Genomic DNA, 18,953 nt, shown 5'->3' with positions numbered 1-18,953 from the left:
TCCTCCTTGCAGTCATAGTAACCATTGTTGTCTGGTCCATGCTTGGAAGACAACTAAATTACAGTGAGACTTAAACACACACACACACACACACACACACCAAAAAACCACCACCACCATAACCAAAACAGATTGTCATATACAGGGAAGAGAAAACTTTAAACTTTACTAGATTCTTTTGGAGGTAGAATACTACAGAAAAAAAGTTATGTGACCTAATGTACTGTGTCTGACTACTTCGGAAATTGTAAACCACACATAGAGATCTATTGTTGTCCTAAAATAAGAGGAGAAATGCTGATTAGAGATATAGACAAATGCCAGTGAGCCAGGATCTGTAGGTGAACCGATTCAGTTCATTCTCATAACTGCCTTATAGGTAGTTGGTAACATCATCTTTGCTGTCACTGAGTTAGAATTACCTGGGAGACTAACTTAAGGATGTGTCCATGAGAGTTTCTCTAGCGGGGTCACTGTGGGGGGAGGACTAACTCCAAATGGGCAGCATCATTCCATGGACTGGGGTCCTGGACTGAAAAACGGGAGGAAGTAAGTGGAGCATCGGAGTTCATCTCCCTCATCCTCCTGACTGTACGTGTAAAGGGCCCAGCTGCCTCCTCCTCCTGTTGTCACACTTTCCATACCACGATGGGTTATATCCCTACAAACCACTAGCCAACGTCAGCCATTCTATGGTGGTTTGGAAGGAAATGATCCCCAAAGGGAGCGGCACTATCAGGAGATAGGTGTGGTCTTGTTGGAGGAAGTGTGTCACTGTGGGGGTGGGATGTGAGTTCTCCAATGCTCAAGCTACTCCCATTGTTGCAGACTACTTCCTACGGCCTGCACACTGACATGCCAGAGCCCCTTCTCCCTCACCATGTCTGACTGCATGCCACTGTGCTCCCTGCCATCATGATAATGCACTATCCCTGAGCTATAAGCAAGTCACCCCAATTAAATGTTTTCTTTATAGGAGTTGCTGTGGTCATGGTGTCTCTTCACAGCAATAGAAACCCTAGGGCACCTTCCTTCCCTAAGCCGCCTTAGTCACACCAATAAGAAAAACAGCATGCTGTTTTTTGCAGATGAAAAAGTTAAAGCTTATGAAGGTGAGCTGTGTTTCAAAGATGGATAGCAATAAGGATAGAAAGGACCTGAACCCACCATGACTGACTGCAGGTTAGACCCTCATGAAAAACTAGTTTGCCTGGAATTTCCCTAGCATGCATACTTATTCCATTGCCAACCAGCTTTTTTTTTGGTCCCAGAGCTGAACCATGCATAAGCTATTTTCTTTCTCAATGAGTATGCATATTCTTGGAAAATTCAGACTCTCAAGAAATTGGCAAAACCAAGACCAGTTTTCTCTAATGGGAAGAAGGGAGGATCCGTGGCTACAGACTGAGAAGGCTGCAGTTCCAGGGAGACACTCACGAGTTCCGTTCCAGCTAGTGGCTCAACAGAGCTGTGCAGGTGTAACAGTGTGACAGGAAGCTGGGGAATCTCTCCAGGGACTCCTGTGCTGAGAAAGGGGACAGCCTGAAGCCCTGGCTGGGAGAGTTGCATCGCCCCCCCCCCCCCAGGAAAAGACACCAGTTCTGATGATAACCTGACTCGCAGCTGAAGGTCCATATTTCCTGGCTTTTGCTTCGGCCCTACATACTTTTTGTGCGTTGCTACAAGTCTTCCCCTTCTTAATCCTAAAGCTCGAATGTCAACATGATGAAGAGGGATGTGGGGGCAGGGGAGGGCCCCTGGAGCCCTCTGTGGGTCTCTCAACATGCCACATTTATTCATTTCCTTTCTCTGCTTTACATCATGGCTCCTCTTCAGTGAGCAGCACCTTGAGGTGGGATGGGATGAAATGAGATGGAGTGGGCATAGGATGGGTTGGATGGGATGGGGTGGGATGGGGTGTGATTGGATGGGATGGGATGGATGGGATGGGGTGTGATTGGATGGGGTGGATGGGATGGGATGGGATATGATGGGATATTATGGGTAGCTGCACCTAGTTCTGTGGGGTTTACCAAACTGGAGCAAGGACTTTGCCCCACAACACAATGCTGTGGCCTTTCATGGATCTCTAAATCCTGTTGTCTGTGATAAACTGAGTGTAATCCTGCCTCCTCTGGAGAGAAGCCAGGCATCTGGGGCCTCCAGCAACGTACTATAATCCCATCTACTGAACCCTTTACAGTGAAGACTCAAAATCCAATACTTCATCATGATGCTTCACTAGCCAAATTTTGTAAATTAGGATCAGTAGAGTTTTGATCTTATTGGTATTTGTGTTAAAGGTTTGGTTCCCACCTGACAGTGCTTTTGGGAGCTGGTGGACCCTCTAGGGTGCCTGACCCTAGTGGAAAGACAGATGGCACTGAGAGACGGCCATGCCCTTGCAGTGGAACCTCCTTCTTCTTCTCTCTCTATTATTCTGGTCACTTTCACGTGAGTGAATTACATGATGTGCTCTCTGTCCTAACATTCTGTCTTTCCATAGTCCCAAAAGGCAATGGAACCAACTTACTATGGACTAAATGTTGGAGCCAAAGTTAATGTGTTCTCCTTTAAGCTGGCTTCCTCAGGTATTTTGTGACAGCAGTGGAAAGTTGACCAACACAGAGTCTACAGAGTCTTTGTATAAGTTGTGTTTGTTTGAAAGATTCTAATGTCCAGAGTGGATCCCACCTTGAGGAATGTGCTCTCCAGCTCTTATGAAGTCCTCGGACCTCCAAACTGACATCCACGTTCAGGAGGTCTGGAACAGTCCTGTGATAGTTTCACAGCTATCAATCTGGGGTCCATGAGCTCCTCCTTTTTCAGGCCAGCTGTTTCTGTGGGTTTCTCCAGCCTGGTCTTGACCCCTTTGCTCATCACTCCTCCCTCTCTGCAACTGGATTCCAGAGTTCAGCTTGGTGTTTAGCTGTGGGTGTCTGCTTCTGCTTCATCAGCTATTGGAGAAAGGCTCTAGGATGGCATATAGGGCAGTCATCAATCTCATTATTGTGGAAGGGCATTTAAGGTAGCCTCTCCACTATTTCTTAGATTGTTAGTGGGGTCATTTTTGTAGACCTCTGGACATTTCCCTAGTGCCATATTTCTCTTTAAACCTATAATGGCTTCCTCTATTACAGTATCTCTTTTCTTGCTCTCCTCTATTCTTTCCATGACCCAATCTTTCTGCTACCTCATGTCCTCCTCTCCCCTCCTCTTTCTCCTAACTCCCTCTCACCTCCCCCCATGCTCCCAATTGGCTCAGGAGATTGTGGATATCAATTTGGAGGTCTGGGTAATAATCTATGGGGCTTCTGGTAGTGGGTCAGTATTTATCCCTAGTACATGAATGGACTTTGGGGGCCCACTCCACATGCAGGGATACTCTCTCAGCCTAGACACATGGGGGATGGTCTAGGCCCTACTCCAAATGATATGACAGACTTTGAAGATCCCCCATGGAAGGCCTCACCCTCCCTGGGGAGCAGAAAGAGGATGGGAAAAGGGACCAGTGGGGGGCAGGGGAGGAGGGAAAGGAGAAGGAACTGGACTTGACATGTAAAGCAAGCTTGTTTCTAATTTAAATTTTTAAAAAATCAGGGGAAAAATGAAGTCCTTGGATGTAGGAAATACAAACAAACACACTATACTATTTTTAATCAGATTGGAAAAATAAAAAGCTTGATCACACAAAGTGTGAGTTAGGTTACACATACACACAACTCACACTCACATGTCCACTGATTTCTTGTGAATGTGTTTTTTGTTGAGCAATTCACAAGTATGAATTAAAACAAAATATGCTTCTTCTGGACCTGATTCAACATCTCTGATTCTTTCCAGAGAAATATTTACATGAGTTCTGGAAGAAATGAACCAACACAGCATTGTTTATGTTAGCAGAACAAAAAAACACCAGCCCAACTACTCAGAAATAGGGCTGGTTTGTGCTTATAGAAACCCATGCAGTAGTTGCAGGTAACCATGCAGCTCTCTTGTCAAAAGTTTGGCAAGTTCTCCCACTTGTCCTGACTCATGGATACCTCTCACGTTAGTATGTGTGCCCCTCTCCCAGCTTTACAAATAAAACTATCATCATATACATTTTAGTCAACCACCAGAGGATACATCTCCTTATAAAGAGACACATCAATTGACAGCAACATTTATATTTTTGACAGTGTCACAACCTAGGCTAAAGATGGCTGTGTTGGCTAGTTTTCTGTCAACTTGACACAAACTAGAGTCATTTTGGTGGAGGGAACTCCACCTAAGAAAATGCCTCTACCACACTGGCCTGTGGTGCATTTTCTTGGTTGGTTATTGATGTGGGATGGTTCAGATTACTTTGAATGGTGTCATCCCCAGGCTGAGATCCTGGATTCTGCAAGAAAGCAGGCTGAGCAAGCCAAGGAGAGCAAACCAGTAAGCAGCATTCTTCTGTGGCATCTGCATCAGCTGCTGCCTCCAGGCTCCTGCCCTGACTTCTGTCCATGACAAACTCTGATATGGCTCTGTATAAGAAATAAACCCTTTCTTCCTTAAGTTGCTCTTAGTTATGGTGTTTTATCACAACATTAAAAACCTAAAGTAAGACAATGGCTATTGGAGACTTTGGTGTTATGTATTTTAAATGTTTTCAAGAAGACTATAGGATAAATTATAACATATAATTTGAAAGAATTTAAAAGAATGATTACAAAGATTGTGCTATATTACTATTTATCTATGTATTAACTGATGCCATGAAAATTTAGAAATAACCACAATTGTCCAATATCAAGAAATTAGTTAAATATATTAAGGAAGTTTCATGATAAATGGCAACACAATGATTATGTCATGTCTATTAGTGTACTAAATAACATAAAGAAGATGTTCTCAGCAGCTGTTAGGGAGAAAAGGAGCAGATTACCAACCAATGGATACATTGTTTACACATTTGACTCATAGGTCCAATGGATATATTGTTTATATATTCAGATCACAAAACCAGTGAATACATTGTTTATACATTCAGCTCACCGGCAATATCCGGGGCCAAAGTCCAGGCAATTGAGTCAAACATCCTTCCAAAGTTTCAGACCACTGTCTGTCTTATCAGTGAAGGAAATAAAGATCCAGTGAGATACCAGGCTATCTGAGGTCCAGAAGAACTGCAGAAAAGGACCCTTGTTCAGGGACAGAGGTTTGGGGGTCCAGAAAAATAATATTATAACTTTGGGTGACCTTGACAGCCCCGAGAGGAACAGAACAGGGTGGGGGTAATGAGAGAAGATTTCTAGAAGTTCCATTATCTGTCTAAAAAACAGATTCACCAGGCCTGGAGTTGGTGGTGCATGCCTTTAATCCCAGCACTCGGGAGGCACAGGCAGGTGGATCTCTGTGAGTTCGAGGCCAGCCTGGTCTACAGAGCGAGTTCCAGGACAGGCTCCAAAACTACACAGAGAAACTCTGTCTCAAAAAACCGACAAAAACAAAGCAAACAAAAACAAGAGCAAAAACAGTTTCACCAAAGAAGGGCAAAGTTACCTTCAAACTTATTCAAATTTCATTAGCCAAAGAAGAGTCAATTTATCATTAAGCAGAGGCAAACTTATGTACCACAGCTGCAACACTGAGGAACATTTGCCATTTATTTTTCTCCAGATTCATTCTCTCTCCTAAAATCTCAAGAGAACCTATAACATTGCCTCCCGTCTTTTCCCCTATGAAGAAACTATTTCAGTCTTACCTGTCCAGCCCCTCTTTGGGGGGTTTTAAATTCTGTATGACTCTCAGTTGACCTTGTATCATAAGGAGTATCAAATCCCTGATTCTTTCGATATTAGGTTTCAAGCCTGGGACAAATAGCTGAGGTGCCTATTTGATACATCAAAGCGGACACTGGCCTCTAGGTTTCTCCCAGCATCCCTCAGTCCCTACCTGTTACAGGACCACTCTTGGTTGCCATACCCTGCCCCTACACTAAACTTCTCCAGCCCAGGCGCTGGGCTGCCCTTCCCCCAGCCGCTCTTCCTTATGTAAGCCACCACTTTGGTTACCCCTCACTCGTTTGGGCCTCCTGGCTGCTGCACCTGGCTCCCCTCCGCTCTCCCTCCCCTTCACATTGATTACATCATGTCTACTCTGCGCTCTCCCAGATGTCCCTGCCTCTGGCTGTGTTTCCCTTTTATCTACAATAAACTTTCTTCTCCATCATATCTAGGAGAAGTCATGTCCTTTCCTTTTCTTATTTCTTTGTTTTGCAATCTATTTGTTTTCATGGTTTGGAAATTTAATACCCCCAAATGGCTGTGAGCAAAAGCCTTAGTCTTCGGCCCCTGATACTGTTGAAAGGTACTAGAATCTTCAGGGCCTAGGGTCTGGTGACAGGCAGTTAGACGGTTGTGTCCTTGAAGGGGACCCTGGAACCCCGATATCCTCATCTGTCTCTTTGCTCCTCAGCTCCCATGAGGTGAACCCCACCCCAACTTTGGCCATTTGAGTCTGCCTCCGTGTTTCCCATATTATACAGCTGAAGTGAGTCATCACATTGTGAGCTAAGATGAAGTGAAACCCAAAATTAGACCACACTCTGAGTAGAGGGAAAATTTTTATTCAAACTGTCAAAGTTATCTATCTCTCCAGGTTCAGAGAAGATAGCAGGGATTAGACATGATAGAGTCCTGCCAGTTATAGCTGGTTATGTTGCAGTGGGAAGATTCTGGGTTAGCTGGAGCAGCCTAGAGACTGTCATGGGGCTTTGATCTGTTGGAGGCTTATTTGAGACAATAGAGAACTCAATGCCCTTTCCAGAGGCTGGGGATGGGGGTTGTGGGAACATATAAGAAAGTAATGACTTTTCCTGGCAAATGGAAACCCACTTTATGAGCTTTTTAGGGAATGCTAAGTGTTTACCAGTTCCTCTGGGCCCGGATTGTCATTTTGGGGGGATTGGGATCTGACACAAATTACTGTAGACTAAAACCTCTGAAATGGCTAGTCAAATAAACCTTTTGTCCTTTAAGCTGATTTATCCCAGGTATTTTGTCACAATAATGGAAGATTAGTGCATCTCCCCACTGCCCCTGAGTGCCAGGAACACCACTAGGAGAACATCTTGTCTTCACTTCTTGCTATAGATCCTTTGGGAATTTCAAATCCAGGTTCAAATTAAGGTTGGCTCAAGCATACACAGGGTACATCATCCTTCAGTAGGGTCCCGTTAGTGTAGAAGTGATCAGGTCCCTGTCATCTCTTGAGTAGAGACTTGATGAGTTAAAGGACGGTGGCTTCTCACCTCTTTTCTGACTGACTAGAGAGCATAGTTCACATTTGCACGGAGTCTCTGGGATGGACAGTCGCGTGCATCCCAGCAGTCGCGTGCATCCCAGCTGCGACTTTGCATTTCCTCTGAGGAAGGCGGAGCCCCACACCACTTTTGAAAGCAAGGTAAGGTTTGCTAGTGCCGTTCTCTTGGACTTATCCCAAAACTGGCCGTGTATATCGAATCCTATGAAATACTATACAAAAAAAAGCCAATGTTCCCTTGAAAGCAAAGAAAGAATGTTAGAAAATTACGTGGTTATGGTAACTAGTGAAAAAGAAACCTGTTAGCGGAAAAGATTTAATGTTGTGGGAAAAGGACTGGAGAGAGAGAGGGAGGGAGAGAGAGAGAGTCTATCAGTCTGCTTTTGTAAATGACAGTGTTGTTTATTGCTTAGTGCAGGAACAGTTACTTCCTCCCTTCACCAGCTTGGGTAACATGGACTCTTCCCACACCAGGGAAAGGGGGTAAATCTGACCAGACTTGGTGTAAACCCTGAGAAAAAGTGATTGACATGCCAAGTACTAAGCAGTTGTGGCTTTAAAAAAGCAACGAAACAGCAGACACATATACCTGGATCCCCAGGATGACTTAGAGGAGGAGGGAGGAGGGGGAGAAGAAGAAAAAAGAGGAATAGAAGGGGCAGTTGGATGTGGAGGAGGAATAAGAGGAAGAGGAAAAAAGAGGAAATGGGAGGAGAGATAATAAAGAGTGGATAGAGAAAATGTGGTGTATTTACACAATGGAGTACTATTCAGCAAAAAAAAAAAAAAAAAAGAATCCTGAGATTTGCAGACAAATGGATGACACTAGAAGAAACCATCCTGAGTGAGGTAACGCAGTCACAAAAAGAGAAACATGGCATGTACTCTCTCCTATATGGATTTTAGACATAGATCTGGGGAGTGCCAGCCTACAATCCCATGGCCAGAGAATCTGGGAAACAGAAACTTCCTTCAGTGACTAATGGAAGAAGAGGCAGACTCCCACGGCTAAGTACTGAGCTGAACTCAAGAAAGCCAGTAACACGGAGTACTGATGACCAAACGAGTTAAGACTGGGCTGGTTTAACCTCAGAAACAGCTGACCTGACAAGGGTTAACTCTTTAATCCCAGGCATCAGCCTGGGAATCCAGCATGGGACTGATCAAGACCCCCTGAATGGGGGTGTCAGTGAGGCCTAGGCAATTTATTGAGCCTTGGGCAGTAGATCAGTACTCATCCCGAGTATACACACGGACTTTGGACTCCCATCCAACAATGTGAGATGCACTCTCACCCTGAACTCTTGGGGAAGGGTCTAGGCCCTGCCCTGGATGAAATGACAGACTATGGACAGCCCCAAGGAGGGCCTCACCCTCCCTGGGGAAATGAGGGAATATGGGGGGGTTGGGGGAGGGCACGGGAGGAGGGGAGAGAAACAGAGAGGGACCTGGAACTGACTTGTGAAGCAACCTTGTTTCTAATCTGAATTTAAATTAAAAAAAAAGAAAAATTACAGTTGCTGGGAGTGAATATCGAGTGTCTAGATGATTCTAGAACCCATAGCCTGTCAACTAGTCTACTTTCCTTTGGCTGTCATTCTTTGTCTCTTGTGTTTACAGGGGCATGAAGCACTTACTCGCTGTGACAAGGATGGACCTTGTTTGTTTTGTGACAAGCAGACACCGGCATGGGTGAGAAGGAAGCTCATGGAGGGGGCAGGTGGGCTTCCAGGCAGATTCTTTGCCTAGAACGTCAAACACCTGTCCCAGACAGTGCCCGGGGCTCCTTGCTGCCCGCCCGTTCCCAGCAGCATGTGGGCAGAAGAACCTGCCACCAGCATCGCTGTTCTGCACGGAGTAAGAAAACACACTGAAGAGCTTTTCTGGGTGATTTGTTCAGATTTGCTTAATTTCCAGCCTGATCCCGACAAGACGCTCTGGCCTTGGGGCAATACTGACACCAAGTGTTGGGATCTGTAAGACTGAAAGGAAAGTGAGACCCAGGCATGGTATGCCCACCCTCAAGGAACAGAAATCTAGGGGAATGGTCATGGGGGACACACTCCCTGCTGTGCTCACAGTGTGGGTTTTGGCACATCCTTCCTTAGCAGAGATGATTATCCAAAGCCTATTTGGTTTTAGTTACAAAATTTAAAAGATAAACTAGTTCTTCTCAATGGTTTGTTTGTCTTTGCTTTCCTGGGGATTGAATCTAAGGCTCCCTGCATACCAGGCAAGTACTCTACCATTGACCCATAGTCCCTCTTTTGACTCCTTTTTTTTCTTGAATATTTTTTATGTTTGTCTTATTTTATGTACGTAGGTGTTTTGCCTGTACGTATGCCTGTGTATCACGTGTCTGCCTGTGTGCCCTCAAGGACACAGGAAGGTGCGGATCCACCAGAATTGGAGCTACAGATGTTTGTGCACTGCCCTGTGGATGCTGAGAATTGAACCTGGGTCCCCTGGAAGAGCAGCCAGTGCTCTTAGCAATGGGGACATTGCTTTGATCCTCCTATGACTTTCTGAGATGGATCTTACTCAGTTTCCCAGGCTGGACTTGAATTTTCCATTCTCCTGCCTCAGCTTCCTAAATAACTGGGATGCTGGTCTGGGCGACCAGGACTAGATCTAGATCTTTTAGGTATCTAAGTTCAGTTTCTAAACACCATTATTTATTAGCAAAGAACATTCTTACTCATTTTCATTATTTGGAAACTCTGTTAATCAAAACTTAAGTATTTTAAAAACAAGTTTAAAAATGTGAGAGAATACACTTAAATATTTAAAAAGACTTACTAAGATAATTATGAGATAGTCTCAGATATTGGCATCTCATTTGGAAATTTGTTATAATCAGATTTCCTTTAAGCATGTCAGAATAAAATGGCTTCCCAGATACTTAATAACTTTATATGAGAACAGGTAAGATAAATAAGTTAGGTAGTTTAAGTTAATGAAATGCCTCAACACTGCTTACAAACTGAAAAAACAATCTCATGCCTTCCAACTTAGTATTATTTAAATAATTAAAAGACATTTTACACCAAAATTGTAAGTTTCTTGGATATGATCTTTAATGGGGTGAGTGATCTCTAACAGTGTATTTAACATTAAATAAAAATATCCATTGCTGTGTAATATTGCACAACAATAGTAATATTTGGCTTGACTTACATATTTGTTCAAATCTTTCTGGTACTAAATAAAATGCTTACCTTATAAAGAAACTGTTACTCAGCCGGGCGTTGGTGGCGCACGCCTTTAATCCCAGCACTCGGGAGGCAGAGGCAGTCGGATCTCTGTGAGTTCGAGGCCAGCCTGGTCTACAAAGTGAGTTCCAGGACAGCCTCCAAAGCTACAGAGAAACCCTGTCTCAAAAAAAAAAAAGAAACTGTTACTCAAGCCAACTGAAGCCTGCTAAATTTCTTATCTAGACGCTTGAAGGCTTCTTGTCAGCGCTATTTGGACTGCACTACTGATTCTTCCCTGTACTGTTGCTTGGCAGCAACACTCACAACCGCCATCCCTGTAACCAGCGGCTATGCCCTCCCTGTAACCAGCGGCTATGCCCTCCCTGTAACCAGCGGCTATGCCCTCCGAGTGCATTGGCCTAGGAGTCCAGACCTCTGACTTTGAGGTGTTGAGTTTTTGCTTTGGAGTTTCTCCCCTCAGCTGCTGCTTCTTGGCCCTCATAAAGATTATTTTCACCGTTTCTCTGCTTTGGCTGGATTTGCATTTCTCTGACTTGCGTACCACCCAACTAAATTATAATGCTCACTAATAACTTAGACTTTTTCTTTTAAATTTATTGCTTTCTTTTGGACTTGCTTTTTTATTATATAATTGTCCTGTCACAAACCAGAAAAGTAAATAAATGTAAAACAAATTGGCAAAGGGAACATTTCTTTTAAAAATCCTCATATTTAAGCCAAACCCTTAAAATACTTGACTTAGTTCTTGATGTATCTGTAAGATGGATGGAATGCTTGTCGGGGTTAATGGACCCCCAGCAGGATGGTAAAGCTGGCTCAGAAGAGAATGGAAGGAAAGGGATATGTGAGCACTGGAAGCTACTCTGGAATAAGACCCCTAGCTTAGAGATGAAACTGGCTAGTGTCCTTCAGGGCAATACACTGCATCTAAGGAATTACATGTTCTGTTGAACAAAAATCATTGCAATTGGTGGACAAAAATCTCTCAGGTGAGATTCCACTTCCACGAGATGAAAACCTTCACCCAGAGTTGCAAATCAAATGAACATCAGTTCCATTTTACAGCTAGACGGCTTGTGGGTCATTGTAAGGACACTGGCCCTCCTTTGATGTAATTCCAATTTGGGGTTCATTAACTTTGCTGTCAAAAACATGGGTGATGTGGACTTCCTTAAAGTAACCCACCGGAGAACAAGACCCACTGGTTCTGGTTCTGAAGTTGACTTTACAAATACATAAAGCCGGTCACCTTTGCTCTCTCCTTCTGAAACGCTGCAGCACGCTGGCTCCCAGCCCCCCTCCTCCTCACAACATGTTCCCATGGTTCTAAAGAGTGCTGTGTTGTGGCTGTCATGACTCTCTTCCCAGCCACCTGTTGTGGTGCTGAGATCTTTACAGTTAAGCATTTGGGGGCAATGACAGCTGTGCCACGATTATTCCTTAGGAATTGTGTACATCAGGATTAAATAATAAGGGGGCACTTATTTTAAGGTGTCCTCAACTTGGGAGCTGTCCAGTGGTGTATGACACAGCATGGTACATTATGAACTAGGTGTAAGATTAGATTCTAGGTGGAACCCAGCATGCCACCCATATGCAATACATATAAACATGGTTCTCTAAAGGTTAATGGCCCTTCCCTTATCGCAATAATAAAATGCAAACAACATCCTCCCCTACAAAGAGAAATGCAGAGCACTGGAAAAGAGTCAGTTATTGTCAGGGTTCCTCAGTCAGTGGCCGACTTCTAGAAACCTTGATACACCACATTCTTAGCTTTATGGACCACCCTCTAAGATCTCTACAGGGCTGTGATGTCACGAACATGGGAATCCAAACACTCCTGGATATGGATGCTGTAACCTCAACTAAAACCCAAAGTTTGGGCTCTGGGCTCATTTGAGGAACTAGTTCTCACATGAACTCTTCCCCCTGAGTAGAGAGGCTTGTCAGGGTTGGCTGCCCAGATTCTCTTTCTTAGGAAATAATGAGAATGTTCTGGAAGCCATATTCACCCTGCCCTCTCCGGGTGGTGGTTTGGAAAGCAACAGGAACTATCAGATCAACAGAAGACCATCTGCCTGTCATTAGAAGTTAAGATGGTGTAATTTGTGGTTTGGGGTGATCTGGCCAAGCACTTGGGCCTTGCCTAAAGTAATTGACAGGGGTTCTGGAGAACACTGAAAATCTGGCAAGAGAAGACTGGCCTCCAGCCACTTCGTTGGCAAAGGGAAAATGTCTTAGCCACTTCTGAGTGGCAGTGGCAAAGTACCTGACTCCCTTATGGGAGGGAGGACTATGGCTCAGGGATTCAGAGGGGTTCAATCCATCGCAGTGAAGAGGGTGTGGCGGAGTGGGTAGTCTTCTGGTGGGACTGTTCACAGAGTGGTGGGCCACGGAGAAAAGATGGGAGCCAGAACTAGAGGCAGGCTATCATCTTAATAACCTGAACTCTTATGACCATTTTGTATCAGTTACTCCCAACCTCCTAAATGATGCCACCATAGTACCCCCAATTAGCTGGATCAGTAGGGGGACATTTCACATTCAAGCAAGAGAGAAAGACTGTCTCCAAAACGATGCTGTGCCCTGGACAGTGTGTGGATACTTTGTTTTGAAAACCTCTTGTCTTGTTTCTCTGCCCAAAGAAACCCTGCTGAGCTTGTCTGTGGACAGTGGTGCCATGAATGCCTTTACCATGACAGATCCATAGTCTTTAGCTTGCTTGGGATGCCAGAGGAATGACTCAGTTCTAACACTGCCTGAGTACCTGGACTACGGAGGGGGTGCTGTGTTTTGAATAAGAATGGCTCCCATAGGCGCCTATGTTTGAATCCTTGGTCACCAGGGTATGGAACTGTTTGAAATGGTTAGTAGGGTTAGGAAGTATGGCCTTTCAGAGTAGCTACAGACCTTGTCAAGGAGGTGTGTCCCTGCAGGTGAGCTGTGAGGTTTAAAAGCCCATGACATGCTCAGTCTCTCTGGCCCCGTCTGTCTGTCTGTCTGCCTTTCTTGGCTCGTGGATCAGGATGTAACTGTCAGCTACTGCTCCAGCATCATGTGCACTGCCGTGCTTGCCACCATATAAAGAGTTGCCCTGGTCACGGTGCCTCCTCCCAGCCACAGAGCAGTGACTAAGACAAGGGGTTGCTGCCCCTCTGCCGAGGGCAGGGGCAAGGCTGTGTTCAATGTCCAGGCAACCCCGGAAGTGCAAGACCTAGACCACATGCTCTGTTGTTGAAATAGAAGGCTGATTGGAGTTGGCTTTGAGATTCGATTTAAGACTGGGGTGTTACACACTTGGTGGGAGCAGTACACTCTGGATCTCTTCTTGGCTGGGACATCTGCTTATCTGCGTTCTTGGGAGATGGAATGTGCAGTCTCAGTGACCACCCCTGACTCAAATAAATAAACAAAGGCCATTTTTCTTACATTAAATTAAACTATCTGCTGCCACCAGGGCTGCAGCCACTTAGCCCTATCTAAACTCCCAAGTGGCAAGGGAGAGCCTTTTACCCATAATCCTCTACAGCACAGTGATTGGCCGGGAAGCTTTGGCATGGGTTCTAGGCCTGAGTGCAGAGCAAAAGCGAAACCTTCCAGTGACAAATAAAGCAGGTCATGTTTCTATCAACTGGAAGAAATGAGTCACCACACTTTCAGAATTAGTGGTCAGAATTCAATGTAGCATGGGCACAAACCTCTCACATTTTACCCAGATGGGAGCCCAGAATGTTTACTTCTCTTTCACTGTCTGACTTTTCTCATGCGCCTACACCCTCTCGGCTACAGGAAAAACAACCCAAACTATGTTTAGCACAACGTGGTAAACTTTGAAACAATATCCACTGCCCTTGCCGCGGTTGGTTCTGTGAGCGCTCTCAGATTCCATTGCCCTCGTGGCTTCTTGTGAAGGCAACGCCATTATTCGGGATGGAATGACCCATCATTGCGTCTTCAAAAATGGACATCTTACGTCTTGATTTTTCGGTTTTTTGTTTTTGTCTTTGTTTCACCAGCAGGACTAGGGAGATAGTTCAGTCTGCCAAGGTGTCGCTCCCAAGCCTGATGATCCGAGTTCAACCCTTGGACCTGCACTGTGAATGGAGAGAACTGACTGCTACAGATGTCCTCTGACCTCCACGTACACGCCTCTACTCCTGCCCCACATGCACACACATGAGCACATACAGCAAGACAGCACAGCAAGTACATGTATACGTAACCGCAGTCTCCCCATTCGCCACCACACTTCCAGGTCCCCTCGGCTCGCCGTTTCCTTCCAGCATGTTCTCTGCAGATATTCAGAAGCGAGGGAACCTTGAGTGCATTTTCCCAATTATTTCACAGAAGCAAACATCGTATCTTCTTTCATGTTTATTTATTTCTGAGACAGGTCCTTCCTATGTAAGTCATGCTGTCCTCCAACTCCTGGTTCCCCAAGCTTCTCGAGGAGCTGGCTGGCACACGTCCTGCTCACAGCCTCTGAAGTATTTATTTTATAGTCATTCCTGTTAGACAAATCCAGGGCACGATGGAGAGAGAAGGGAGTGCTATTAATAACTGTGCTAGGAAAACAGGCAAGGTGTTGTGCATCCTACTTTTGAAGGGGAAGTATGCCTCCGGCAACCTTTTGTGGCCCATTTATCCACTTTGGGCTGTGCAACAAAATGGCGACGCTGTGATCCTTCCTGTACTATTGTCCTCGAAGGAGCTGCTGGCCTCTCCTGGCCCCGTGGCAGGGTGTGCTGAAGCCCCTGAAGGATCGTGGCTGCTGGCAGGCTTAGCTGGCTTGCTCTCTTTTTGTGGCCCATGGGAATGAATGGTTGGCATTTGGGCGCCCCACATTCTATCCCTGAATACCCACAGCCTGTCTCCAGTTCATCTGTTACTCACTTACCTCGGCACCTCTGAGCCATTTGGGTAATGATGATGAGCAGGTGACTGGGTGACCGGTTTCTTCTTCAGAGTGACAACCCTGAGGCTCCCTGGTCCACGTCTTCCTGCTCATGAGCTGGTCCTTCGAGGGCTGCAACTCAAGACCTCTCTCTTCCTCTTGTAATTCCTCACTTCTGAGAAGAATAGGCAACATGACTTTCTTCCCAGCACATGTCCTTCTGTCTGAAGACTACAGTTTGGAAGTCCAGCTGTCATTAAGGCTAGGAAAAAAATTGTTTTCAAAGTGGAAAAGTCATCTGGGTCTATGATCTGGGTCACGTAATTAGATTTTTTTTTTGAGACAAGGTTTTCATTATGTAGACAAGGCTGGCCTCAAACTCACAGAGACCTACCTTCCTCTGCCTCCTGAGTGCTAGGATTAAAGGTGTGTGCTGTAGCTCCAAATACATTTGGGGGGGTGGTTTCTGTGGCTTTGGAGGCTGTCCTGGAACTAGCTCTTGTAGACCAGGCTGGTCTCGAACTCACAGAGATCCACCTGCCTCTGCCTCCCGAGTGCTGATATTAAAGGTGTGCTCCACCAATGCACGACCTGCTCCAAATACATTTTAATGAAATTTCTTAAAATGACTTCTTCAGGTTAACAGGCAAAGTACTGGATTTTCATCATGGAATCTTAACAAAACAAAAGCAAGGAGCAATAAGAGGGTGAGAATGAATGAGGAAAGAAAAATCTCCCGACGTAAATCTTGTATGGATGGATATGCTGAGATCCAACTCAGTGGTCCAGGCTGAGCGGATGCTTCCCGTGACCTGGCTGGTCATCCTTGCAATGAGATGCTGTGGGCAGGGATGCTGTGGGCAGGGATGCTGTGGGCAGGGATGCTGTGGGTAGGATGCTGTGGGCAGGGATGCTGAGGGCAGGGATGCTGAGGGCAGGGATGCTGTGGGCAGGGATGCTGTGGGCAGGGATCCTGTGGGCAGGGATGCTGTGCAGGGATGCTGTGGACAGGGATGCTGTGGGCAGGGATGCTGAGGGCAGGGATGCTGTGGGCACTGTGTGCTCCAGGCCTTGTGTCTTTCACTTTTGGATTTCACGACCAGAGCACCACACGGTCGGATGAGGGAGAGCAGACGGCAGAGGGCTGCCTTGCCTTCAAAGCACCCAAACCCACTTTGTCACTAACTGAGCAGGGGGCCTCTCGCGGTTACCTCCTACACCTTCAGCACAAGCCCAGGTATTTCCCAGGCCTGCCCACACTCCGTGACTGTTGGGTAGGTTATTTTATTTCTCAAGGGGTGGGAGGGAAAAGTGAGAAAGGGGGCTCCCACCACCCCCAGAACGGCTACGGTTCCAGCTCATCAACACAAGAATCTAAACAGCTTTTGGAAAGTACCTTTGTGAAGAGGCAGCTGCAAGGGGGAGAAAATGGCCAAGAATGTCAACAGCACATGGGTCCCCTCTCCTTCACTGTCTCGTCCCTCTCGGGCTTGTTTTCCTGTTCTTTCGACTACCGCCCCAGGCCCCACTTCCCAGAATTCTTCTCTCACTGTCTTGGAGACTGAAGCTCTCTTCCTCCTTCCCAAGGATGGCACACCCTTAGGGAGAAAAATCCAGGCACTTGGTAGGTCAAGCAGTAGGTGGAAAGAAAGCAGTTCAGCCAGCGTGCACCTGAGGAAGTTTACTTTTCTGAGTCTCGGTTTCCCCATCTGTGAAAGGGGAGAATTTGCATTCTATTAACAGGCTGCTGTGGAGGAATTAAAGCTCAGTCATGACATCTGGGGCTAGTTGTATGTTTCCTTCGGATGTCATGACACATGTAGCAGGTCACAGAGCAGGAGGAAAAGGTCCTAGGATTCCCCAGGAACCATGTGTTCCCCACGCACAATTCACTTCCAATGCAATTATTGTTTACCTGGCAGAGTGCTAGGAAAATATGAAAATGGGCTGTGACTAAAATAATTATTTAGAGTATAAATACACTTCATGTCATCACACCAATAACTGCACAGTACAGAGAGTCATCCTTTAGTTAGAAACCACTGGAGTTTTGAGTGTGCATATTTCCAAATCCACAAGAGAAAAAAGAAGTGGTAGCCTATGCCCACAGCACAGCCCCTACCAACCTCAATGATAGCGTAACAAAACCCAAGAAATGGTATAGGTGGTAGCCTATGCCCTCAGCACAGTCTCTGCCAACCACAGTGATATCATAACAAAACCCAAGACACTTGATGTTCTGGCTAGTTTTATGTCAACCTAACACAAGCTAGAGTCAGCCGAGAGGAAGAAACCTCAATTGAAAACAATGCCTCTGTAAGATAGGGCTGTAAGGAATTTTTTCAATTAGTGATTGATGGGGGAGGCCCCGCCCATTATGAGGGATGCTATCCCTGGGCTGGTGGTCCTGGAGAGTATAGGGGAGCAGAATGAGCAAGCCACAAAGAGTAAGCCAGTCAGCAGCACCCCTCCACGGACTCTGCATCAGCTCCTGCCTCCAAGATCCTGGCCTGCATGAGTTCTTGCCCTCACTGTGTGTGATGGTGAACTGTTATATGGAACCGTGAACAAAATAAACCCTTTCCTCCCCACAATGCTGTGTTTCATCACAGCAAGAGTAACACTAAGACACTTAACTTTCGCTCTGAAAACATTTAAATATCCGAGGTATCACATCTTGTGCACCGCTTAAGGAGGAGGAGGAGGAAGAGGAGGAGGAGGAGGAGCAGCAGCAGCCGCTGCCCTCGGCTATCTGGAAGTTTTCCAGCTCCTCGCTATCCCCTGTCCACCTGCCTTGTGAGACCGAGCAGGAGCCCAGCAGCCCCACTGGCAGGCACTGACCTCCGGTGAGATGTCTCCCAGTCACTTCTTATAGCAGCACAGGGTGCAGTTCTCAGGCACTGTCTTTCTCCATAGTCTTCACAGCAAGTGGCTTTGACAAGTGCCCTGATTTCCCCGAGCCCTTCTTTGTGCCTTACGTCTGAAATGTTCCCCACAAGTTCCCGTGCTTGCACACGTGATTCCTAACTCATGATATGAGTGTTTGGGATACAGGCTGGGTTACTGGGACTAGGCCTTGAATGTGATATCCAGCTCTGGTTCTGGCCCAAGCTGTCTGCCTCCTGATCTGCCATGATGTGAACAGACTGCACCTCTCCTGATCTGCCATGATGTGAACAGACCGCACCTCAAGCTTCCACTATGGCAATTGGAATCCCTCCAGCAGCTGTGCCTCCCCTGCCATAATGGATTGTACCCTCTGAACTATGAATAATGAAAAATCCTTCCTCCCTTAAGCTGTCTTTCTTCTTTAAAAGATTTATTTTACTTGTGTGTATGTGTGCATGGGGGGTGGGTGTATGTGCCTGCAGAGACCAGAAGACGTGTTAGAATCTCTGGAACTTGGAGTTACAGGCAGTTTTGAATCTCACGATGTGGAAATGAACTTGGGCCCTCTAGAGGAGCAGCAAGCACTCCTAACCTCCTGGGCATCTGTCCAGTCCCCCTTAAGTGGTTTCTGACCAAGTTAGAGGGTAGTACACTTACGA

General features: G+C 45.9%; 2 long non-coding RNA genes across 2 annotated transcripts in view; one reads left to right on the top strand and one right to left on the bottom strand.

Annotated features, from left to right (window-relative positions):
* The window catches only part of LOC110340326, a 44,430-nt gene extending 33,977 nt beyond the window's left edge, over positions 1–10,453 (top strand). Inside the window, exon 3 of the long non-coding RNA XR_002382123.2 lies at positions 8,914–10,453. This is a non-coding gene — a long non-coding RNA (uncharacterized LOC110340326). The remainder of the gene's footprint in view (positions 1–8,913) is intronic.
* Positions 10,454–14,872: 4,419 nt separating this feature from the next.
* On the bottom strand, positions 14,873–15,800 carry LOC121134156. The gene is made up of 2 exons (XR_005871191.1): positions 15,409–15,800; positions 14,873–15,019 (listed from the first exon to the last, which is right to left on the bottom strand). It is a non-coding gene; the product is annotated as an uncharacterized LOC121134156 (long non-coding RNA).
* Positions 15,801–18,953: the final 3,153 nt, after the last annotated feature.

The sequence above is a fragment of the Mesocricetus auratus genome, unplaced genomic scaffold (genome assembly GCF_017639785.1).
Source record: "Mesocricetus auratus isolate SY011 unplaced genomic scaffold, BCM_Maur_2.0 Super-Scaffold_100026, whole genome shotgun sequence".
Classification (NCBI taxonomy): domain Eukaryota; kingdom Metazoa; phylum Chordata; class Mammalia; order Rodentia; family Cricetidae; genus Mesocricetus; species Mesocricetus auratus.
The sequence above is the reverse complement of the archived record's forward strand: the minus strand, read 5'-3'. Positions and strand labels throughout refer to the sequence as shown.